Genomic DNA, 26,906 nt, shown 5'->3' with positions numbered 1-26,906 from the left:
TAACACTTTGTATTTCATCATGTCATGACGGTATATTTCCTGGGAAAATCCATCCCCTCCACATTTCCCTGTTAAGCATAAAAGAGGAACCATTGGGAGCAGAAGTGGTGACAAAACATCTTAATTGTAAAGAAATTGACTTAAGCTTGGAACACAACACAACAATTTCCTTAGCAACAGAATGAAAGCAGTTTCTATTGTCTTTCCCCTCAAACATCCCAGCCTAATTTGCAGGCAAGTGATTTCTAGGTTTCTCCTACCCACATACTAGCTACCTCTGATCCTCTTCCAAAACCCGACAATGTTGGCCAGATGCTGCTACTTGCTGACATTTAAATTATACTGTAGCAACTGCCAATAATTGTCACAGTCACCATCATTGTTTTGGTTAATTAAAAGGATACAAAACTCGTCCAAGTTTCATCATAATGAAAGTGGGGGAGGGAAAGAGACAACAAAGAAAGTAGTAGAGTAAAATAACCCAGTAGTAGGGTAAAATAAGACAAAGCCCCCATGCTTAATAGTTTAGGGTTTGATGGATCACGTGTGGTAGATGTTTGGTCTAAAACAAAGGAGAGATCATGTTGTTTGAGATGGATTTTTCTCGCAAATTCAGACAGCAGTTACATCTGCTTGCAAACCATGGCTACCTTGTGCATACACTATTCCTCCAAGGAGAAAAATAATCCCATGTTCCTGACTAAATATTTATGCAGTACCCCTAATCTTGCAACATATTCCCTCACTTGTAAATTCATAAGCTAACATCTCGATTAGCTGTTTCTTCTTAGAACTAATGCTAATTAAATCAAAAGAAAAGATAAAAGAAATGATGCCTGCTGTGGTTGGTTTTGCTAATCCAAGTAAACAAAAACAATTCATATGCTTTTAGAGTGCAATTAGTCATAGAGCTCGATTTCAAAGTACAACAATGAGCCAATTGAGCCATTAAATATCACGTGCCTTCAATATTTTAGTGGCGTTGGATCGACAGCTTGAATCCTTCTCAATCTTTTTCCTTTGTGGGAGCCCAAAATTTCCATTTATCTCTGCTTCTCTTCAGAATGCAGAAAAGAAGTGAAAGAAAAGTTTTCCTTTGGACAGGAAAACATCCTGATCATCAGTTTGCAGAGATTTTCAGTTATCCAGGTCATGGTTGTCTCAAAGCAAAGGTGCTTTTTCAGGAGGCAACTGGATTATCTTGTTTTTTTTCTTTTGAAGGCATTTCGCTTCTCACCCAAGAAGCTTCTTCAGCTCTGACAGGATGTGGAGAGTAGGAATGGATTTCCAGAAGAAAAATTGCAGACTGCAGGAACCAGGAGCACTACTCAGGTTAATTTGTATCTCTTACAGATAAACCTCCAAGTGCTTCAATGATCAGGATACAGATTACCAGCTGTCTGCAAGAAATATATAAATCCTTCCATTGCCCACTATCCTGTCAAGAGCTGTAGAAGCTTCTTGGATGAGATGCAAAACGCCTCCTGAAAAAGCACCGTTGAGACCTCCTGGTCACCAATGCATGTCATTGGATGAGATACTCTTGGTTGCCATTTTCTGGCTGCCCAAATTTTTGCAGCCCAGGCCGGACCCATGAACTAGCTAAGTTAATTAGTCCACAGGAAACATGCCACGCGATGCCCAGTCCCCTCTGCTCTCTGAGCTCTGCTATCTGGGGAAAAAAAGAATGATTAGCAGCTTGCTAATCATTTTCAATCAGTAAACACATTTGGAATTTTGAGAGCACCTCTCACACAATGTGTGTGTGTGTGTGTGTGTGCAACCTGTCACAAAGTAGTACATCAGAAGTCCATTTCCTGCCAGTCCCTAGTTCTGCTTCTGAGGCATGGTCTCTTCTCCGCCCCGTTTCCAAGAGATTGGAAAAAGAAGAGAAGAGAAGACTGGCAACAGCGTAGGAGCAGGAGGAGGTTCGATAGAAGCAATACAGCAACATCAGCCTGGCAAATAAACAGCCACTGCTGTGAAACTCAACCTAGCCTTCCGTAATAGCAGAAGCTTTACAGCCATCACTGGAAATGGTAAGTGGCTTTTATTGCTGTGACATATGGTTTCAGCATGTGGCCTGGCCCAATCTGGCTGCTGTTTTTCTTGGCAGGAGTCAGCTACTGAAGTGAATAATGGGTGGGAGGGAGCTCAGTTTTGGCCTTGAGGAGAACCTGTGCTCATCACAAGGCCTTAAGAGCTCCCCTGGCTTCTATCCAGAGATGGTTGGAGAGATTTTGAGTCAACAATCCTATTGGTACAGTGAGGTATATGGTTATTAGAGACCAGAGCCCTAGGGGAGAACACCCATCTCCTCAAATGCTGGGGGACACACGCTGCCAGTCTGATTAAAACTTGCTGTGTAATGCAGCATTTCTCCACCTTAGCAACTGAAGAAGTATAGTATGAACTTCAACTCCCAGAATTCCACGGTCAGCTTTGCTAGCTGGAGAATTCTGGGAATTGAAAGCCATACACCTCTTTTAAGTTGTCAAGCAGAGAAACTCTGGAAATTTCTGGTCAGAATGAACCAGAAAAATACGATCTATGGCCTATTTTGCATTTTTCTAGAGATAGTCTCGATTGTAAGTCTCCATTTCATGCACCCATGCAACAACATAAATCATAAGCAAGCTGCAGAAAAGAAGTCTACAATATTTTACAATAACTAACCAACCTGGCTTAGGTTTTGTCTGAAAGTTAATTTTGTAATTTTGTTTTACTGGATTGTGCTATGAAAATCTTTAAGAAAGTAGCTGTTGGATATGATGCTGAAGAATCAGTTGAGGAGACAAAATACTAGCTAGCTTGGTTTGACTAGCAATGAAATCATTTTATTGCTGAACTGGGAGCCAGTATGGTTTAATGCAGTTACAGCATCAGGCTAGAAAGTAACAGAATACGAGTTCTCCTCCTGTCTTAACCACAAATCAGCTGGGTGACTTTGGGCTAGTCACTTTTTCTCAGGAAGGAGGCAATGGAAAACCATGTCCAGAAAACTGCAGGGACTTAATCCAGGGAATCTCCAAAAATCAGACACAACTGAATAAGAAAAAAAGTTACTTAAACACTGGCCATTTTTTTAAAAATAGAATATGAAATGTTTTTAAAATGATAATCACAATAATCTGTGGGAGCAAAAATGATAAGAATCTGTTGCCGTTTAAAGAAAAATATATAGTTGCATAAGTATTCATTGAAGTGGTCTATTTCATCAGATACATATTCCCTTTCAAGATTAAGCAATGTTGCATAGAAAAGAAATAAGGAACAGTGAGGCAAAGTTATTAATGTAAGATAAGAAAGGCCATTATACACTGTTTCTCTCCATGCTTTTCCATCTTTGCTTCTACTAGACATAATACTTCATTCATTGCTTTTTGTTCTTTATTTTTAGAAACGTTGCATGAACATACAAGAACTAAAAAAGTGAAAAAAATTGACGAAAGAGAAAAAAAATGAAAGAAATATCTATGAAAAAGAGTAAATTAAATCTTAATCACATGGAATGATATTGTTCTGAGTTTCTGTAATAGTATTAAAAGCCAATTCACGTGAGTATGTGTCGCAGGGTTTTAAAATGCTTTTGTAATCTTTCCATCAGAGTAAAAACAGCTTTTTAAACGGGACTACATATGAGTCCTTTATGCTTGGACAAGTCTGAGTTTTCAGTATCAAACCTGCCATCGCACCCATACTTTTAACCCAACTAAGTTAAACTTCTTAGCACTGCCTTTGTTTTTTGTTTTTAATTTTGGCCTTTTTCTGAAGACTTGATGGATTCCGCCCAAACACAACTTTCTCAGGCTTGTTGGTTCTTCATGATCATTCACTATACCTTCATTCAATTGTTTTGAAGTTTGATTTTCATTTTCATTTCATTTATTCTTCATAAATGACCAAACAGCCTCAAGGTAATTTTTCCAGATGTGGGAAGAATCAGATAGCAGAATTAAGTGCTTGTGAAGAAAAAGCTTGTAGTTGTGAAAATAAGATAGATGTTTTTATATTAAGATTCTGGCTTATAAGGGTTGTCTTTGTTTCTATACTTTAGATTGTTGTAACATCAGTACTGGGTAAATAATATTACATGTCCTGTATGAATATGAAGGGTTTTTTTGGGGTGGGATCTATAGTTCTCAGCCATGGGAGATAACAAACTCCAGATGTCGCATTTTCTGGGGGAAATTATTAAGAAGTTTGTTTATTTAGTTATATTATTTATATAGCCATCCATGACTCTGGGTAGCTTAAGGATTCAAAACAAACAACCCTCCCCAACATAACCTCCCAAATTCATCCCAGTGCCATGATAAAACATAATCAAATGCAGAATGGTGCAGAAAGTACAGTATTGCATGCATTAAAGGTATTTTACTCTGGGGGTGGAGGTTTGGGCTGATGGTTTCAAGGCACCATCATCTCTGATCAATAAATGAGAATAGAGCTGGAAGGAACCTGGAAGGTCTTCTAATCCAATTCAGGAAACCTATACCATTTCAGACAAATGGTTGTCCAATCTCTTCTTTAAATTTTCCAGTGTTGGAGCCCTCATAACTTGAAACAAGGTGTTTCACTCTTCTCACTGTTGTCCTCACTGTTAGGAAGTGTTTCTCCTTAATTCCAGGTTGCTTCTCTCCTTGATTAGTTTCCATCATTGTTTCTTGTCTTGCTCCTGGTGCTTTGGAAAATAAGTTGACCCCCCTCTTCTTTGTGGCAACTCCTCAAATACAGGAATACTGCTATCATGCCAGCTCTAGTCCTTCTTTTCTCTAGACTAGCCATACTGAATTCCTGCAACTGTTCTTCATATGTTTTTGTCTCCAGGCCTTTAATCTTCTAGTTGAGAGCCTCTGGTTCACCTTATTCAAATTATTCCCCCATTGCTTTGTATTCATATATTATTCATAACATCCTCCAACCTCTATACAGTCTTGCTTCTAAGAATGTTCAAGGCTCTTGACACAGGATTTTGTAGTATTTTTTGCATAATAAATTTTTGCCAATCTCCAATTTCTTTAATTCTTTAAGGTTGGCACTAATTTCTCCATGACACATACTAGTTTGTTCATGTTTTTATTTAACCATGAGCCTTCATAGGTACCTTCACTCAGTACCTATTCATTCTTGTCTCTTTTATCTTCTTGTTTCATCATAGGGTATAAGTAATACACTTCACTCTTACTGTGTTGAAATTATTTTGTCCCTCCTGATGGAACTCCTCTCAGGTTCCATACTTCAAAGTTGACAAAACTATGCTCTAAGAATAATCATTTTTTTACTTCTTTCAACATTCCTTCCTTCAAGTAGTTTACATCTTGCTCACCACCTTTCTACCAGTATTTTCAGGTCTTAAAATTAAGTCATTCATTTCCCAACTTTAGTAATAGTCTACAGACATACACACATCCATCTACTTGCTTTCATTCTTGTATAGGCTGACTCCATTTTCTATGTCAAACTCATCTTGCTTCTGCTTTAATAGTTTTCAGATTAATATTTCTTGTCATCATAAAATCTAATATGCATTGCAAATTATTCAGATTCTTAGCCAATAATAAGGTATGTTCTATATACAACAATGCACATACACTCCAACTGTCAACTCCAATCGTCAACTATCACACAAATATTCATGATGGGAAATGGAAATAAGATATAGCAACATAGCATACCTTAATGTTTCATTATTCCTGCTAACAGTCAAGTATGACCAAATTAGGCTTATCAGGGAGGCCCAAGGAATAATAACACTTCAAAAGCAAATGTTCCCACACTTCCTTTGTCAGAAGTGAGGATGGTTCTTCAAGCCTAATTCTTAAGAGCCACAGCCAAAAAACTATAGATCAGGGGTGTCAAACTCGCTTTCATTGAGGGCCGCATCAGGGTTGTGTTTGATCTCAGGGGGCCAGGATTGGCACGGCTGGTGTGAGAATAGCCAGGTCGATGTCACTAATGTCAGGGGTGCCTGTGGTGGTTTGAGCACCCTGCCAGCCAAAACAGGCTCCCAAGTTCCGTTTTCTGCTGCAATGGCCTCCTGCAACCCTCTGCCAGCAAAAACGGAGCTTGGGAGGGCACTGTGGGCCAATCCTTCATTATTTCCACGGTGGCCCTGTGGGCCAGATCTAAGTACTTTGCGGGCTGGAACTAATTTTGGGTGGATTATCCTTCAGCTAATGATCAGCTCTTCGCAATTATAATTTTCTCTTTTCACTCTGAAAACGTTAGAGGTAGGGTTTTCTTGTATTATTCCTTTTTCTTTTCTAATTCATTTTAAGTTGTTTTTTTCCCCTATTCACTCCCCCTTTCAGGGCAGGTAGAACAATTTTGATGATTGCCTTCTTAATGATTCCAGTTGCTTAGCACGTTCTGTATATAAAAATGCTGAAAACACGAGGTATACATTTATTTTATAACAGATGAGCATTGAACCAAATTGACCCCATTCAGTTTAATTTACATTCTCTATCAAACAAATTTATAAGACTAACAAATTACATTTAATGAGGTTCTGGCTATTTACAACCAGGGATTCAGGGACAGGAGAGGTTTATCTTCCTCACAAGCAGCTGAGATCTTTTTTGCAATTGATTAATGGCATCAAAGCATTTATTATTCTACTCCTGAAATAAAAGGCTCCTAGAGTGGCTTGTAAATGATTAATAAAAACCTAGTCCATGACCATCAGTTTCTCTTATACAGTATAAAGCATATAACAGAGAACAGTGGGAAAAATGTAAGCCCAGTTCTTAAAATTAGATAATAGTTGGGAATAGAATCCTTGTGGTATCTCCAATTCTATCTTATTTCAACCTTGGCAAAATGGTTGTTGCTTGATAATAATAGAAATGGATCATTTTGATAAAATGATAGCTGCCCAGAATCATGTATAACTATGCATACCTATGAATAACAAAACATATATTTAAGGAATTAAATAAAATAATATTAATGAACAGAGTGCATGAATGAAGCTTTTCAGAATGCAAACAAAGAGGATGATGAAGCCTTCTTTCTTTGCTGATTATACTTTATTCCTAAAAATTTTCCCATGTTTATTTGTCTGAACAGAGTTCTTTACTCTCAAAATACACATATTTTGGTCCATGAAAAAAACAAAAAAGTTAACTCATATTTTCTTTTACAATTTGCAGATAAGAGAAAAAGATGCTAAAATATTTTTAGCAGCATTTAAAGGATAATTTGCTCAAGCTGAAAGGTCCAAATAAACATTCAAATATTTCATCATACAAAATACACACAGTACAATTCTAGAGCAATTTCACTGCATCCCACTGAAACCTCAGTCTGCTTTGATGTATTGTGAATATCACTGAAATAAATGCATATTTTCTCCATTGTTTCCCTGCTAGCTCTTTGTTCTCCTTTCCATTTCTGCTTCCCCAGTGCCAATTTTTAGATGTTTAGGTCAGGGATGCCAACTCTTATCCTGTACAAAGATGGTGCTACAGCTAAAGGCATAAAGGCAGTTATGCCATTCTATTTTAGCAGCATGCTGCCAAAAAAAACTATAGGGATGTGTCTACAAAGTAATTCGGAATCAAAATCCATCTGAAAGAGATTAAATGATGCTACAAGTTGCAATTGAATGACTGATTTTCAAGATTATGTTGATATTGTATTTTCTTCTCACCCGTCTAAAAGATTTCCCTCAAAGGTAAAAGTGTGCAAGAACATTAAAGTGAGAGGATAAATATATGGATATATCATGAGTGGATTTAGAAGAAAAACTTATGACTGTTCAGCACTGGCCAAACAACGTGCAAAATATTTGAAAACAACTGGAGAGCAGCAAGTACCTTAAGTCCAGTGGTGGGATTCTAATTTTTTTACTACCAGTTCTGTGGGCTTGGCTTGGTGGGTGTGGCAGGAGGACTATACTGTAAAATCTCCAGTCAGAGGTGGTATTTGCCAGTTCTCTAAACTACTCAAAATTTCCGCTACCGGTTCTCTAGAACTGGTCAGAACCTGCTGAATACCACATCTGCTTAAGTCGGATATATGGGATGTGAATAGGAAGAAAGCTCTAGAAAAATAAAGAAGGTGAAACATTTTGTGTGGACAAGGACGAAGGTCACACAGCCAGCTGAGAGTTCAAACTCCTCTTTAATGCTCCAAATGTCCCCTCAAATGCTCCCACATTCTTGGCAAGCCCCCAGAGCAAAGCACACGGGCACACATACACACAGCAGTTTCTGGCTGTGCCCAGTCAGCAAAACAAAGGAACAGGGAAACGAGTCCACGAATCAAGGAACAAACAAGGAATCCACAAAGTCAGGAAGAAGGCACTGAGTCCACAAGTAAGGAAGAAGCAAACAGACCTGCAAACTCCAAATGTCTGTACCAGCACACCAATTCAGTGTTTTTTCCCAACAAATGTCCCTTCCCACAGTGTCTCCTTAAATGTCAGTCCCCAGGTATGCCTTGTGAAAAGGGGCGGGGCACTCTCCTCCCAAGTCGTTGGGCTGGCCTACACTATTCCTGCCTTCTCTCTACTCTCCATCCTCAGGGATCAAGAGGGGTCAGTACTAGCTCATTGCCTGAGCTCTGTTGCTCCTGTCCACCGCTTGCCCTCTCTCGGTCATCCTGCCCCCGTTCCTCCTTGCTAACAAGCCAATCCTGAGGGGCCCTAGGCTGCCTTGGTCTGCTCCTCTCCACATTCCTCCAAAGCCAATGATCTACTTGATCTCCGTTGGCTCTAGCTCATCCTCCTCTGCAGATTCAGGCTCTGACGGGGGCATGACACATTTAAACTAAAAGCAAAACAACTGAGAAGATGAGAAATGGTGCCATAAGTGTTCCTTAAACAAATACTATGCATTTAATAGTAGTATATAATACTTCCAGTTTATTAATTTCTTGAAATATTTTGATTCTAAAACTATTTAAAATGTAGCAAATAAATATTCAGGATGTAATGGTTTGTGCTCCAATACCTTTTGATTGATGTTGGGAGTTGGTAGAATAGATAGAATACTTTATTGGCCAAGTGTGATTGGACACACAAGGAATTTGTCTTGGTGTAAATACATAAAGAAAAGATACATTTGTTAAGAATCAAGAATCATAATGTTCAACACTTAATGATAGTCATAGGGTACAATCAACAATCAAATAATACTAGGAAACAGTCAATATAAATCATAAGGATACAAGCGACAAAGTTACAGTCCTACAATCACAAGTCGGAGGGGATGGGTGATAAGGAGTGATGAGAAGATTAACAGTAATAGTAGTGCACACTTTGTAAATAGTTGAACAGTGTTGAGGGAATTATTTGTTTAGCAGAGTGATGGCTTTTGGGAAAAAAACTGTTCTTGTGTCTAGTTGTTCTGGTGTGCAGGGCTCTATAGCAGGGGTCGCCAACCTTTTGGACCTCAGGGACCACCAAACTCATAATTTTAGATCCCAGGGACCACTAACTGGTTCTGTGGGCATGGCCTAATTTGTGGGTGTGGCTTGGTGGTCATGTGACTGGCTTGGCATGGCTTGTATGTAAATATTATATTTATATAAATATTGCATTTTTTATTTTTAAAAAAGAGCAACTTTTACCCAAAATCAGGCAAAGCAAGCAGGCTGATTGAATTGCTCACAGAATCACAGATTCATTCAGAAATCTATCTGCCATTGGCTAGCTCCATCTGTCACATAAAATTTGCTTGCAAGCAAACTCACAATTAACTCACAACACACCACGCATGTAAATATTGAATTTTTTATTAAAAAAAGAGCAACTTTTATCCAAAATCAGGCAAAGCAGTCAGATTGAGTTGCTCACAGAATCATTCAGTGATCTATCTAGCTGCCATCGGCTAACTCAGTCTCTCAAATTTGCTTGCCGTGAGTCTGCACTGAATTTGACTATGCTTAGCTAGAAAGCAAGAAATCCAACCATTTCCTGCTTCCTAGCTAATCTAAGTCTCCCTGCACAGCAGAACAGATGATGGTCGGAAAAAGGAAAAATAGCAACTTAGCAGACAAGTTTGCCGGAAAGGAATAAGTGGGCGGGGAGGGTTCCTGTGGGCCATGTGAGCTGAGCAACCTTGTGTTTCTGCTCAGCCTGGATTAATTGCTTTGTGGGGGGTGCTCTGTGGGTGAGATTTCTCTGCGGCCCACCAAAATTTTCTCGCAGCCCACCAGTGGGCTGCAGGCTACCGGTTGGTGACCGCTGCTCTATAGCGTCGTTTTGAGGGAAGGAGTTGAAACAGTTTATGTCCAGGATGTGAGGGGTCTGTAAATATTTTCACAGCCCTCTTTTTGACTTGTCACAATTAACATGTTCGTAATATCATCATGGACCATATTTTGTTTGAATACACAACAAGGGTTGTCTTTCTGAAAGTTCTCAGTATATTTCTGACTAAGGGCTGGCCTTGTTGCTATTATCTCAAAAGTTAGCAAAGTAAATTTAAATTTAAAGTCTCCTGAGCCAGAAAGATATTGAAGAAAGTAATGGAGAAGATTGCCTTGGTAATCTTTGAGAATTCCTGGTTGGCAAAATCCCAGAAGATTGGAGGAAAAGCAAATATTGTCTCTGCCTCCAAAAGGGGAATAAGAGAGACCTGTGGATTTACAGACTTGATAGTTTGATATCTATGCTAGGCAAGTACAATTACCAGAAGCTAGCATTGGTTTATTGCAAACAAGTCTTGACTTTATGAGATGTACTCAGACCTCAGCAAAATCCTCTGACTCATATTCTCCTTAATAAAAGGATAATAGGTCTAGGTCAGTGTTTCTGCTGGCTGGGAAACTCTTGGAGCTGAAATCACCATGATAAAGTAGCTGAGATTCCTGCAACTGTAAGAGGGACTCACAATCGACTGAATGCATGCTTATTACTGGTGGAAATTATTTAATGGAGTGCTCTGTCCTGTTAAGTATTTTTGTCAATGAACTGAATGAGGGAGTTCAAGGGATACATGTTTGTGGATGACAAAACTCAAAGGGTTAGATAATATTCTAAAAGAAAGAAAGGGGATTCAAAAAGAACTAAACAGGCTTAAGCAATGGACTGAAATAAATGGGAAGGCATTCAATGGGGATTAAAGTATTCTGCATCCGAGAAGAAAAATAAAAAGCAGACTTAAAGGATGGGGAAAATTGAGCTTGGCAGTTGCATATACAAAAAAGATCTGTGTATCTTTGTAGTCAACAAACATAGGTTAGCAGTGTGATGCAAGTTACTGAAAAGGTCAAAAGAGCATTAATAGAAGTGTAGAGTCTAAAATCATGGGAAATAACTGGCCTTCTCTGTCCTATCCAGTTCTGGGCACCACAGTCCCCAAAGAACAGTGGCAAATTAGACAAAGTTGAGAGGAAGAGTATGGCAATAGTGAGGAGCTTGGAAATCAACTATGAGAAATAGTTAAAAGTTCGGAGTATGTTTAGTTTAAAGAAGAGACATCTGAGAAGCGATAAGACGGAGGTTTTCAAATATCTGAAGGATTGTCATACAAATGAGTAAGTGGGATTCTTTTCTATTGTTCCAGGGGACCAGACCAGAGCCTATGGGTTCTACAAGGATGCCACAATATGTTCACCTTGATTGGAGTTCACCTTGATTGGAGATCTTTCAACAGAGGCTAAATCAGGAACAGCTGGCCCTAGACTAGTTCCATCGTACCATTCAATGTTATGATTCTAAGTACAATAAAGTAAAAAGTCCAAAGAATATCACATATGCTTTAAGTACCCTTTCATCAAGGTACCCAAAGTATATAATATACATTTCTCCAATTCTTTGTCTACAACCAAATTCCTTAGAAGTCCTCTCTAAGTTTTATCTCTACAAGCAATTCCCTCTCTTTCCATTGTTAAATGAACTCTTCTCTTTAATCCCAGCCCCTACATATATGCACTCCAACCAAACGAAAGAATCATACTGAATCAGACCAGTGGTCCAAATAATTTCCTCTACAGTCTGTTTCCAAAGCTAGGCAGCCAGATAACTGAACCAAGGTGGAGTGCAGATCCAGATGTTCTGCACAGCAACATGAAATATGAAGTTGTATCAGGCAGAAGACCAGAGAGTGGGTGGAATAATGTATCAACTGAGGTTCTTATTTAACATAGTGAGTCCATGAATGGGTATAGGAACTATTTTTGTGCTCTGCTTTTGGCATCAAAACATCTTGTGCTAGGACTGATATGAAGGCAATGACATTCCTCTTTTTCCAGCTGCTGATATTTTGAGAAATAGTGTTGCAGCACACAAATGCTGAAAAAGAAACCTTTTTTTGGAGGCCAGGTAAAATTTCTCTACCCACACATTGATACCCACTTCTGTTCATTTTATTTCATCTCCCACTAGCATAATTGCCTCAGGATTGATCAGAGAAATGCATTAGGCACCTCGCACAACATAACACTGTCTAACAAGAGATGAATCTGAGTAGGTGACCAATGTCACATTGTATGATGACAGCCATAAAAGAAAGCAGCTGGGTTCAGGACAGTTAAATCTGAGTTATTTCTGCATAAATAAGTAAAGCTGTTCAAGTCCCTAAAAGTCCCTAAAAGTTGCATGAAAATTGCAACACGACGTCTTCAGCAATACCTTTCCAATACCTTATTACTTCTATATGAATCCAGTTTTTTTTACCTTGCCCTTTAAAATAGTTTATTCAGCTTTTAAACAGTAGCTCAGTTGAGATGAATAAACCTCTCCAACTTTCAATGTAACTATTCTCAGGGTGGCTAATAGAATATATGTCTCAACAAGCCCATCTGTGATCATGATCACCATTAACAATAACCATGAAGTTACAAAACTAGTGATTGAGTCAGAACATTGGTATATTAAGAAAACACACCCAAGATCATCAACATAAACATGTATTATAGTTCTTTTTTTTATTCACAGAGCTAATTCCATGCTGTCAATAGCATGTCAGGATGTGGAATGCAGGCTAATGCATTCAAATATACCATCTTCAGACCTTCCATGGAACTGGTGATTATACGGAAAAGGCCATCCTGTACAATAACCAAAGGCATAAATTCAGTTCTATCATTAATAATCATTAAAATCTTAACATCTTTAACACTTCTTTTCAATTAAATATCATACTTCCTTGAAGACACATATAATCTCCATAATTAATTTTTCCCTTATTTCTCTTCACATATGTTTTGTAAATCATTAAATATTCATTTTGTTACATTTGTTTATTGACAAGTATTCCACTGAATTACAATAGCTATTTTATCAAACATTTTAATCATATTGTTTCATATTTTCTAAAATTATTTCTGTTTCTAATATAACCATACTATCTTATGTACCTTTGCAGAATCCCTTTTTCCATTACGTTTTCACCCCTTAACTCTAAATAGGCCCTGTTTCTCTATATTTTGCTTCTGTCCTTTATGACTTCTTTTCCTTTCTTTCTTCCCTCTCATCTTCTCCCTCGCCTTTTTACCCCCTTGTCTCTCTACTTCTAATTCTCTCTTCTGCAGTTCCTTCTTCTGTTGCTTTCTGATTTTATACTTATTGTTCACTCTAATTTTTTTTGGAGTTGTTTTTCCCAATCTTAAACTTTCCATTCTCTTTCCCCACTTTCCTTTTTCCCCCCACCTAAGATTATTTGTTCATTAAAGTTCATTAAACGTCTTCTTTGTCTCAATCTTCTTATTCTGCAGGCATTTCTAGTTGTTTCTCATAATTTCAAATCTCCATTTCTAAAAACTGAAATACGAAGCCAAAAGAACCTCTCCCTTCTTGTGTATCTTCTTTGTACTTTTTAAGTTCCATTTTCAGTTCTTCTAAAAGTGGAGCCATTTTAAACAGTTTTAAACAACCACCCGATTGATTTTAGTCATTCGAATACAATAACCAAAAATCCAGAAAACATCAAGTAATCCAAATAGTGCATTCACAGACAAATTTAGTTGTATTTAGTAAGAGGAGAAATTCAGGTATTTTATTAGGTATTTTATTAGCATTTTATTAGCACCAATGTGCCTGCAGATGCTTCTTTTTTCTACATCTGAATACAGTTATTTATTTCAATTAACTAAAAGAGGAGAAAGCATTATGGTACAAAGCAAAGTGTAGGTTTCTAGCATTATCTTGACTTATCAGAATGGCTGGACATTCCAGATAGACTGCAGAGGCATTGTAGAAGACAGGCGGTTGGCTGCAGCCCATTGCTTGTCAAACCAAACTCCAAATTTCTTTCTTTTTTAAATTATTTTTACCCCACCTTTAGTTTTATAAATAAGTCAAGGTGGTGGGAACTGTATATTTAATACTCTGTCCTCCTATTTTCCCAACAACAATCCTGTGAGCTGAGCTGGGTTGAGGCCATGTGACTGGCTCATGGTCACCTAGCTGCTTTCATACCTTAAAATGGCACTAAACTCTACATTGTCCTGGTTTCTAGCCTGGTATCTTCACCACTAAACCAAACTGTGTTTTCAATTCCATAGTATCATGACAAGTTCACACTTACTTAATGATTTCATTATTATTTTAGTCTCCCCCCCGCCCCCCGTTTTCTGACCATATATTAAAATCTAGAAGGATCAGTCTTCTTTAAGTCCCATTTCTGATGGAGTGTTCCCACCAGGAACCACACAGAATGCCATTTCCTTTTGTCAGGTGCAAGTGACCACATCTACATGTGTACAGTTAAAGTTAACTACTTTATTGTATTCTACCTATAGTACAGGGATCTCCTCTGAATACTTGGCTGCCCTTAGGAACAGATGAATAAAGTTCCCTGAAGCTTTGGGAATGGGGCCAGTCCAGGATATTTTGTAGCTGTACAACAGCTCAAGACTAATTCCCACTTGATCTCTCCTCCCTGTCTGGCTGAATGTTTCCTAAAACCATTGCTGCCCCTCACCTTGGAAACTGTGCTCCACCCAGTCTATCAGTACTAACCCCTGGCCTCTGCTTAGAAAAACTGATTATTTCTAAAAGCCTTCACCATGATGGATTGATCCTGTAATAGATCTGATTTTACTGGGGGTCTTATTATTCAGTATAAAGATTATGGAAGGATTATTATTATTATTGCTTGTTTGGGATCATATTATTGTTTATAGTTTTGGAATGTAAAACATTGAAGCCATATATACAACTAAATTAACAAATATGAATGGTATCCTAGGAGGAAAAGAAAGGAAGTATTCTTTACAGCCTTTAATTTAAAAAGGACAGAGGAAAGCAAATGACACAAACACCATGAAAAGAAGACACAGTTAGAAGAAGAAATAAAATTCTGAAAATGGTGTTCATAGTTAGAATAAATGACTAGGATTTATTTTTTATTTACTTCCAGGAAGCATTTATCATTTGTAAACGTCAGTTCTTTTGAAACAAGAAAAAAAATATTTTCACTTTCTATTAAAAATCTGCAAGTTCTCTCTTGAGCACTGTATATGTAATTTCCTTTTCAAATGGCATAAATTGAAACATTTGACAACCCAGGTTAATTACGGACCGTCTATAAATATAGAAAAGAAATGATGAATCTTTCATTATGATGGTGATCATACCTTATTTAGCTAGAATATGCAATTACCTGTTCTGTACTTACTTTACATCAAATTGTGTGCTAGGGATTTTGCTTGTAGCAGTTTAAGGCTTCCCGATCACACTGAATTTCTTTTCTAACATTTATGAATTTCTCGGAAACAAAAAGTATCATTAAGTATATTATAATTAACCTCAAAGCTCCCCCACATTATAGTCAAATTAAATACCTTTCCATTTATGTATTTAATTTTTTTAAATCCCACCTTTGTTATGTACTTTATAAATAACTCAAGGCAGCAATGATTCTTAATGCTCCTATTTTACCCCAACAACAACCATGTGAAGTGGTTTGGCTGAGAAAGAGTGATTGGCCCAAAGTCACCCAGCTGGCTTTCATGCATAAGGTGAAACTAGAACTCACAGTCTCCTGGTTTCTAGGCTGCCACAAAGAAGGAGGAGTCAAGCTATTTTCCAAAGCACCTGAGGCAGGACAAGAAGCAATGGGTGGAAACTAATCAAAGAAAGAAGCAACTTAGAACTAAGGAGAAATTTCCTGACAGTTAGAACAATTAACCAGTGGAACAACTTGCCTCCAGAAGTTGTGAATGCTCCAACTGGAAGTTTTAAAGAAGAGATTGGATAACCATTTGTCTGAAGTGGTATAGGGTTTCCTGCCTAAGCAGGGGGTTGGACTAGAAGACCTCCAAGGTCCCTTCCAACTCTGTTATTCTATTTTACTCTACCTTAACTGTTACACCAAACTACTCTGCAGTAAAAGAAGATGGTGTAAGTGAGGTATTCTAAGTGAACAATACATATAGTAGGAAGACAAGAGAAGAGATCTGGATTTTCTACAACCTGGGATAATCCCTCATGAAGACTGCTAACCACGTTAGTTGCATTTCTTAAGAGAAGTTGTCCAGACAATCTGGTACAAACATGGAATGATTGTTCCTAATCTGATCCTGAGTCTCTTCCTGATCCTGCAGGCATCCGTCAATTTCCCTGCTCTTTGCTAATCTCTTTCTAATTGTTTCTCTTATATTTTGATTCCAATTGTCCAGCTAAATTCCTCTTGCTGGCAAGGCAGACAAATACACATGAAATACTTTGAAATCTTTACTGGCCCAGGAAGAAGAAGCACTTGCTATTGAAATGTGACCATAGAGCAAAGGTCAAAATGTGGTCGTCGTTTTATACCCAGGATCAAATGCTGAAGTTAGTGCATATTCAAATTTTATATACAGGTAGCTTTCGAGTTACAACCGTAATGTAGCCTGCCCATCCCAGTCATAACTTATGTCAATCGTAAAACAAGTCAGCCACACAACTTGGCAACCTCTTTGCTAATGAGTTGTTAAGCAATCATGGTAGCTGTTAAGCAAACCCTTGGTTCACAATTGGCCAGTTTTGCTGAAAACTGGAAGTAGACGCAGTTTTTAGCAAAAACATTGTAATGCAATTATCTGAATGCTGGATGCTACAAATGGCTGTAAATGTGGCTCCATTGCCTGGAACTCAAAGTATGGCCTTGTAACCCTGGGGAGCGGGGGGAAGCCCAACCATCAGAACTTTAAATCCAGGTTGTAAGCAGGGGTGGGATTCTATCAGTTCGCACCTATTCATTAGAACCGGTTGTTAACATTCTAAGCAGTTCGGAGAACCAGTTGTTAGAAGAAATTACTGGCCTAATCCTGTAAGGAAGGCAGGAAGGCAACATTCTGGTGTTGCTTACAGAAACTGCCTCTCCATTAATCCTTATTACATTCTTGGCAGGATTACACTTCCTGTCTCAGGAACTTCTCTGGAATTTTTTTTCCCTTCCTTTGCTGGTACTTTGCTTGTGTGGAGTGACCTTTGAAAAAAGTGACTTATGACCGTTTTTCACACTTACGACTGTTGCAGCATCCCCACAGTCATGAGAGGCGAGGCGAGGAGATGCATGCCTCAATGTGAGTGATGTTGAGTTGGCCATGACTAGCCAGTAACATGACCACTAAGCCATGTCTACCCAGTCACGTGACTACTAAGCCACCCCACCAACTAAGCCATGCCCACAGAACCAGTTGTTAAAAATTTGAATCCCACCCCTGGTTGTAAGTACTCTCTAGGTAAGTCCATTGGACTAGGTAAGTCCATTGCTCACTAAATGGCTTATCATAAGTTGAGGACTACTTGTAGGTAAGTCCATTGCTCACTAAATGGCTTATCATAAGTTGAGGACTACTTGTATATTTCCTCATGTCTAGGATTGTGATCCTGCCTCTTATGGAACATAACCGACACTGAGCTCACAAGGAGTAACTCCTGAGTAATAATGGATGAAAGAAAAAAAATGCCTGAACATTTGGGAACTGGAGAAAATTTCAACTCAACTCAAGATTCAGAGGGATCTCGACAGACTCAAACAATGGACCTTATCTAACACGATGCAGTTCAGTGGTGAGAAAAAGCCCTGCAGTGAAGCAGGAAAAACAAAATGCACGGGTACACAACGGGCCATACCTGGCTCAACAGTAGTGTTTGTGAGAGGGAGCTCAGTGTCCTGCTGGACTACCACATAAGTATGTGTCAGCAGTGTGCTGCAGCTGCCAAAAAAGCCAATGCAGTCCCAGGTGGCCTCAACAGAGGGATAACTTCAAGATCACACGCTCTACCCTGCACTAGTTAGACCACACTTGGAAGACTACATTCAGTTCTAGTCATCAAGAACAGAAAAAGATGTTGAGACCCTAGAAAGAGTGCAGAGAAGAGCAACAAGGATGATAAAAAGTCTGGAGATTAAATCATAGGATGAGCGGCTAAGGGAACTAGGTATGCTTAGCCTTATGAAGAGAAGACTCAGAGAAGACATGTAGCAGTCTTCCAGTATTTGAAGGGCTGTCACAAGGCAGAGGCCTTGATTTATTCTCCATAATACAAGAAACAATGGGTAGAAGCTCATCAGAGAGAAACCTAACTGCAAATGAGGTGGAATTTTCAGACAGTGAGAACAATTAATGAATGGAAGATGTTGAGACTCTAGAAAAAGTGCAGAGAAGAGCAACCAGGATGATTAGGGGACCGGAGACTAAAACATGAAGAATGGTTACAGAAATTGGGCATGGCTAGTCTAGTGAAGAGAAGGACCAGGGGAGACATGATAGCAGTCTTCCAATATTTGAGGGGCTGCCACAGAGAGGAGGGGTCAAGCTATTTTCTTTCTTTTTTTTAAATAAAGTTTATTAAATTTTCACCTTAAAAAACAACTTCTATATACATTTTTGCAGTTATTTGTAACATCAGTTATACCATTCTCCTATACACACACACACACACACATACATTATTTACAATTACACTTTAAAGCTTCTACCTTTGCATTATATTTTCTTTCTATTTTCTAACCAGACATATCACTTTTCCCAGGCCATATAGAATTCTTTATCTTCCCTCTCCTTCAATTCCTTTGTGAATTTGTCCATTTCTGTACCATTTTTTATAATCATGTCATCTGTGGGTGTACTATCTAATTTCCAAGTTTGAGCACATAGTATCCTAGCCACTGTTAAGATATGTATCATTAGACATTCATTCTCTTTCGTATATTCTCCTTTGGTTATCCCTAATAAAAACATTTCAGGTTTGGGTACTATCTTTAGACTTGTTATTTCCTGTAGCCAGATCTGTATTTTATTTTAGAATCTTTCACTTTTGGACAAGTCCACCACCTGTGAAAGAATGTACCGGGTTTCTTTTTGCATTTCCAACACTCTGATTTTAGATTTGGATAAATTTTAGCCAATCTCGCCGGTTCTAGATGCCAACGATAAAACATTTTATATAAATTTTCTTTATATGAAGTTGTCAATGTTAATTTATAATTTTTAGTCCATTATCTTTCCAAATCTTCTAATTATATGCTGTATCCAAAATTTTTCATCCAGGTTATCATGGTTGGTTTCACTACCTCCTCTTCTCTATCAAATCTTAAAAAATAATTATACATTTTAGTTATAAATTTTTCTTCTGATCCTAATAATATTTTGTCTAGTTGTTGTGGCGGTTTGTTCTGTACTGAATTCTTCTATGCCTTTTTTTATATTTTGTTTGCAATTGTAGGTAGGGCCACCAATCTATCACTATACCTTCCTCTTTCAATTTTTGATTTGGTTTCAATATCCCTTGATCATCTTATAATTGATTGTATCTCATCGTTTTATTTGTATCTAAATTATTTGGATATATCATAGCTTCCATGCTGGAAAAGCAACCTGATATTTTAATATAATGCTTTTTCCTGATTCTGTTCCAGATCTCCAATAATGCCTCTCTTGTTCAGTGGTTTAAAAAGTGAGAACTTGTCTTATTTCTCTTCTCCCACATAGCAGCATGCCAACCAATTTGTAAGTCGTGTCCTTCAAGAGTTGGGGTCAAGCTATTTTCTAAAGCACCCGAAGACCAGATAAGGAATAATGGATGGAAACTGAACAAGGAGAGATTTAACCTGGAAATAAGGAGAAACTTTCTGACAGTGAGAACAATCAACCAATGGAACAGCTTGCCCGCTTGGGAGCGTCCTCACTTGAGACTTTCAAGAAGACGTTGGACTACCATTTGTCAGAATGGGTCTCCTGCTTAGATGGGGGGTTGGATTAGATGACCAACAAGGTCCCTTCCAACTCTGATTATCTGTTAATCTGTTAATCTGAATAGCTTGCCTCCCAGAGTTGTGGGAGCTCCATTGTTGGACTTTTCAAGAAAAAAACCGGACAACCATTTGTAGAATGGTATAAGAACTCAGGCAGGGGGTTGAACTAGATGATCTCCAAGGTCCCTTCCCGCCCTATGATTCTATGCAACAAATTGTGCCCCACATTCCTCCTATTAGAATACTCTTACTTAACAAGTGATGTAGGCTTACAACCCAGAGCCAGTTTGAAAATCTCATTTCTGAGACAGTCTTTTTCATATGAAATGATTTTAGTCACATGAACAATAAGCTGGATGACACACAAAAATGGGCTTATTTTTGTATTGATTCAAAGAACAGAGCTAAAGAATTCAGAACTGAATTCTTTAGTTAACTGTCTGTGAAATGAGCACTTATGATTACAGGAAGAACTGAAATATGTATTTCTCAAGGCCGATGAAATGAATATGAAGTGAAATGGATATAAGAGAGCATGGATGGAGATTTATTTCTCTCTTCCTTTAAAATTATTTAATTTGGAATTAACCAATCAAGGAATGACTGGGAGCTTCAGGACTTAAAAAAAGGACTGCAAAATATATCATCAACCCTATCATATTACACAATTGTGATTTACTCAAATAACTATCATTATTACATTATTATAATTTATCATTATAAATTTTACAAATTTATAAGTCATTGGTTGTTGAAGAGTGTTGCATTAAGATCTGGGCAACCTTCATTCAGGTACAGGAGGCAACACATTTGTTTTTATTTTATACCTCAGATGATTGTTACGAAGAAGTAATGGATGAGAAATACATTTATTGAGGTTTCTTGGAATAATGATACAAATGTGATAAATATTCAATCTTTTATCAATGTCTGTACACGAGATAACTAAGGTTTGTTACATGAGATAACAATTATTTGCTTCAGTATTTTTAGCTGCCTTAGGCTAAGAAGAGTAGCTATAGGAGGTGGCTGCCTGGCTTCAGGAATGCCATGACTTCAAAACTTTATGAATACATAGATGAGTAGTATGGCAAACTGAATTCTACACTTGCTAGCCTCTGCAAAATGCAAGTCTAGGGCAAAATTCAGGCCAAAATCGAATCTACCTTTTCTCACTGAAACAGGTAAAAATCCTGGGCATTCAAAGCCAGAATTAATAGCTGGTGTTTTTAGTCAATGTTAATACTAGGACTGCAATGTAGCAATTGCATTAGGTGGAAAAAAATGTGCAAGCCTTCGTCCAAATAAGAAAAAAAAAAGGGTTATGTTATTGATTCATTGTTATTTAGAAATTACATGTGGGTTTGGTTTCATTATTTGTACATAAGAGTCGTGCTGGTTTTCGCTATTTACATTTAGTGTGTCTTTTTCCTGTCCTTCATTACCAGAAAAAGGTTGTGTAAATAGAAAATTGGGACAGGCATGTCTTGGAGTTATGGAACTGAGTCATTCATCCACTTTACATGACTGCCCAGCTAGCAAAGTGATTCTGGGTGAGTAACTTCTCATTAAAACAACATGGAAAAAAAACAACAGAACAAAAAAGCTAAAAACACATCACAGTAGAGGCCAGTCACATATCTATTCAATTTAATCCTTTAAAAACAGCTTACCCAACACTCTGGTTGAAAACCTGAGGGAAAAGCAAAATTTTAATGCCTTATGACAGGCCAGTAGGGTCTGGTTCAGATCTTGGGCTGCGGGTGGGCAGGTTGTGGTTTTATAGAGCAGTGATAGAGGTGTCCTCCTGCTTCCCCCGCTCCCCAGATGATACTTCAAACTGCACTATTTACCTGCAGTTTGATTCTTCAAACTGCACTATCAGGAACTAATGATGGAAGGCTGGGTGTCTTCAGATGCTAACAAAGAACCATAACTTGGTTGGCCAAGGGCAGAGATGTATAACTCCATGGATATCATCTGCATACTGATGACACCTAATGCCCCACCAATGGATAACCTCTGCCAGCAACCTCATGGAGATGTTAAATTGGAGTTAGATTCTTCTTTTTTTTGCGAACATGTAACTGACTCCAGAGGAAAGAAAAGAACCCCTGAAATACTATGACCTTAATTCCTAGTCCCGTCTTCCCAGAAATATAAACAATACTATTTTGGTGCTATAACCTAGTTGTACTATACCAAATTGTTTGATTTTCAAATGGTGATGTACTTTATTTCAGTTTTCAGTTAAAGCAACTGAACCCCACCACATAGGATGCAAATTTATATCTATCATGGTCAAAGTTTCTTTTTATTTATCTTTAGGAGTCATAGTTCTTATTAAGACAGAGGTTTCAAGTAGGAAGCCTTAACTATTTTCATCTCACCTAATATCTCTCTGATAATTTTAAGCATACTGCAATTACTGAGAGGAAAAAAAGTAAACACTGTTAATGCAGTATATATATAAACAATGTTTAGGAAGATAATTAGTTTTATTGAAATGAAATAATGTTATTTTTTTTGCAAGGTGATCTAAGAGGGTTCATTCGTCCCAGATTTTATTGCTTTTCTTGGTCAGAAAATTCATTCATGTATTGGTCAGCCCTACCTTATTGTAAGGGGTTTGTCTGTAAAGCCGATATATACTTTTTAAAATTAACATATTATTAAACAATAGTAACACTGTTGTATGTGATTGCCTTAGGGTAGATAAATTGGCAACCTTTTCAACAATCCTTTTTAAAAAAAAATCAAAATAACAAAATCTCATAGCAAAACTTTATAACTATAAACAAGTCAAGTTGGTGTTAAAATTAAAACAGAGCCAAACATTGACAGTTAATGTCTAAACAGATTTATCTGAAATCTTATAGAATTATATGACCAGCAGAAAGGGAATAAAAGCAAGCAGAAAAGAGTCTGCCATTACAGTTCACTGGACATTTCTAGATGTTTTATATATGTAAAAAAATTAGACCATACTCTTACAAAAATCAGATTCATACTTTTCTCTATTAATACACTGATCATTAGTGCTATAAATGCCGATGAAGTTTTCATAAAACATACAGAAGTATTTTTTGTATTGTTAATAAAATAAAGCAGATATCATTTCATTCAACAATTGATCAAGCCCATCACTACAATTATTTAAAAATAGTTTGAACATCTAAAAGCACTTGTTTTACAAAGTGAAACAGAGGGTTGCAAATACACACCTTCAGTTGTAATAATAATCAATACTACTTCATTGGGAAAAATATTTTTAGTACATTGCCATTGAAGCTACATAATTTTTTGTTTGATCTAGTTCTTTTAGTGCAAAACTCTTGGAAGATCAATCTTAAAATTATTTTATAACTAAAATAATATATGCAAAACCCCTAACTAATCCACAAATCTACAGCTTGTTGGAGATACACAGTACAGATTCTGAAACCATCATGTTTAAGTTCTACATAGCATCTTCTTTGCCAGTCTTGGGGAAAAAAATAACAAGTATCATGGGTATTTGTTTGACCTGGAACTCTTTTAAACTTATTTTACAATTATTTTTAGCTTGCTAAATTACAAGCATGAAAGTGTGCTTGCCCGCATATCCACATAGCCCTATGTTCCAAAAATTATTTTCCCATCTCATATGTAGAGAGATTAAATGCATGTATTAAAATGATCCATCATTCTAATACATGAATTAAGTAAAGTAAGAAACACAATGAAAATATGTGCAGCAAGAATAAATTATGTTTTACACACTGCCCTTGGGATGCTGTAAGTCTTAAGTAATTGTCAAAATGCATGGCTTTTGGTGGGTTTGCTAAGCTGCATATAGCAGACAGATAATTCTAGGATACCATATAGTGAACTTGTATACCAGAATAATCACTAAACTACAGAGGAAAGATATCCTGTGTAAACTTTTTTTTTGTTCTTGAAGCAACATATCTTCTGTCATGAACAGGGCAGGTTTAGTTGGGGTTAAAATTAAAAGCTTCACTAAGAAATATATTAGCATAATTATAGTCAGTCACAAGGGATTTCCCAGTCTGACTCACTTCAATGGAGATTAGTTCTCTCTTTGAAATCTGTTGGATTTTGAATTGTTTAATTATGTTCCCATTGCAAACATTGGCATTCTATTGTCCTCTACATCATTACAGTAGATTAAATTTGAAGGGGGAGCATAGAATCAAAAGATTCTCTAGCCCATTAAATTCTGTCTGATATTATCTATGGATAAATGATGGGCAAGTGGAAATATATGAGAGAGTCTGAATGATATTAGATGCTATCATAATCAATGCCGTCTATTGCATAAGCTATAGTTTGCCTAATAAACTACCACCAGCTGGGTTTCATAAAATGCAAAGCCATAAATTGTGACCTACAAATTAGAATGATCACTTAAGCCATATTACGGTTAGAGCAATGCATGAGCTTTATCTACAAAGCGTCCCTGTGTCTCTCAATTAGTTTCAATGCACAATTTTCTCCCATTGCAGCGCAAAAGTACAACGAAAGTCAAATGTGCAATTCTCTGACACATCACAGTGAAATCAATAAGGCATCTGTGCTGGAATTGAATACCAAAACATTATTGGATGACATTTGTTTCAATAAAACATACACTCCTTCACCTAGTGCAATAAATTTCCACTTCAGTGACTTTTCACCAAAAAATTGAAATAAATTGGTGATAATATTAACTACAAGCTTATTTCAGCAATTATTTTCTTAGAAGAAAAACATCTATTGCAATTGAGTATATTATTCGATCTTAACTACAGTTAGATTCAGTACTTTAACCCAATACTTTTACATAAAGTCTACTGAATGTGCTGGGAAAACTAGCCAGGGATGGAGGAATTGCAATGTAACATCTGGAGGATGCCAAGTTGCAGCAGGAGTACAATACAAACTACTTCTTTATGATCATATTGGATTAAGCATTGCTTTTCAATGATTAATTTTACTTCGAATTCACAAAAGTCTTTGCAATGTGGTTTTCAAAGTCCAAATGCCCCGTTAAGGAAACAAAAGTGCTAATCCTTTGCAAAAATTTTTTTCCCCCAGTTGCAATCAATAACCCTTACTGAATGCAAACACACATAATGCCTCTAATTTCTTAACAGCCACATAGAGCTTTGTTTTACTTTCTTTTAAAAAAGTATGCTACTTACGCTTTTTTCTCCAAGAAGTCGGTTTTCCGAATAATCCACTTCCAGCCTTGCAGTCACACAGTGTGCAGATGCCAACCTAGTCTGCACAGGTTTTTTTGTGTGTGTTTTTCTGAAAGAGGAATACCTGCAGAGTACAGACCAAATAGCTTGTGCTTCTTTCTGATAAGGTCACCAGGGCTTAGCAGAATATAACAATGCTTAATCCTCATTGGTTTTGCCTGCTGAGCACCCGGCTGTTTCCTTGACAACACATTTGCAGTTGCTACGGCATTCTCAGTCACATATGATGTCAAGGTTTGATGTCAACATAAAAGAAAATTGGCCTCCTGTTTGCAAATCAGTATGGGGTGGGTCCATATAAATGTGTATGCAATTATGACTTGCATCAGTGAAAGTCTAATTTTAAAAAATTTTCAGGAGCAATCATGACAGTCTTTTCTGCTTTGGTCAATCCCTACCTTGACTATGGTGTTCAATCTCCATAATTTAAGATTTTTTTAAGCTGACAATATTTGAAAACTAAAGCTATGATGAAACATTGAGCATGCTTCATTTTGAGAAAAACCTGAGTTCAAGGAGATGTGACTACATACTTCAAATACCAGAGGTTATGTGTTGCATAGAAGAGGTTAAGATCTATTCTATTCTTTCTTATTCCAGGGGATAAAAGAAAGAATTATGATATAAATTATAGGGAGGGATATTCCAACTGAATGCTAGGGAAAACAAACTTCCTAACAGTCTGATAATAGTACCAACAATCCATAGAAAGTTGATCTCTTCTTCACTGGATATGTCCAAGCAGTTGATTAAACAGATTGGACTCAGTGGTTTTAATTGCCCCTTCAGTGGTACATGGGGGGAAAATGTTGTCTGAAACTCTGGAAAATAGGTTTTAGTGCAAGGGATTTTCTCATTAAAAGCAACTTGGTATGTTTACTTTGCCTTAGTTATGGAGAGGAATTTTGGTTCTGACTATGCAATCATACACATTTATTCATAAGTAAATCCTATTAATTTCACTAGGGATGCTTTTACATAGAAATCTCTCTTAAAGACTTTAATGGAAAAGAAAGTTGGTCTTCTCCAGCTCAATTGTTGAGTCTCAGCATCTGAAATAATTAAATCACATCACATTACAGAAGCAGTTTAGTCCTAAATGTGAAAAGATATTAAACCTCATCTTAATTACTAATGTTCTTATCCATTACTAGAAACAATTATTTTTTAAAATCATCCTAACCTTATCTCGCCAATCTCCTCCAACACCACCTGGGCTCTTGATAATTAATTTTATTATATCTCAAACACATTGCTTTAGATGTAACATTACTGAAAATCAAATTAAAAGTAATGCCCACAGCCCTCATCTTTTCAAATACAACATTTGAAGATAACTTAGTTGTTCTGTTTCTTTGTCCCAAGAAGCAATAAATATCCTGCTAGACTTTTTTGACATCTTTCTGCATAAAGTATACAGTTGAAATTGTTGTGGTTGTTGTTAGTCACGAAGTCGTGTCCGACTCATTGAGACTCCATGGACAATGTTCCTCTAGGACTTCCTGTTCTCTACCAT

General features: G+C 37.2%; 1 protein-coding gene across 3 annotated transcripts in view; it reads right to left on the bottom strand.

Moving 5' to 3' along the window:
• The window catches only part of PRLR (prolactin receptor), a 126,575-nt gene extending 101,107 nt beyond the window's left edge, over nucleotides 1-25,468 (bottom strand). For all 3 annotated transcript variants that reach the window (XM_087927388.1, XM_087927390.1, XM_087927389.1), the window contains exon 1: nucleotides 25,331-25,468. The gene's annotated coding sequence lies outside the window, so the exon portion shown is untranslated. The remainder of the gene's footprint in view (nucleotides 1-25,330) is intronic.
• Between the last annotated feature and the right edge of the window lie 1,438 nt (nucleotides 25,469-26,906).

The sequence above is a fragment of the Pseudonaja textilis genome, chromosome 2, assembly GCF_049901715.1.
Source record: "Pseudonaja textilis isolate UNSWEBS1 chromosome 2, rPseTex1.2, whole genome shotgun sequence".
NCBI lineage: Eukaryota > Metazoa > Chordata > Lepidosauria > Squamata > Elapidae > Pseudonaja > Pseudonaja textilis.
Note: the sequence above shows the minus strand (reverse complement) of the source record. Positions and strands in the feature narration are given on the sequence as shown.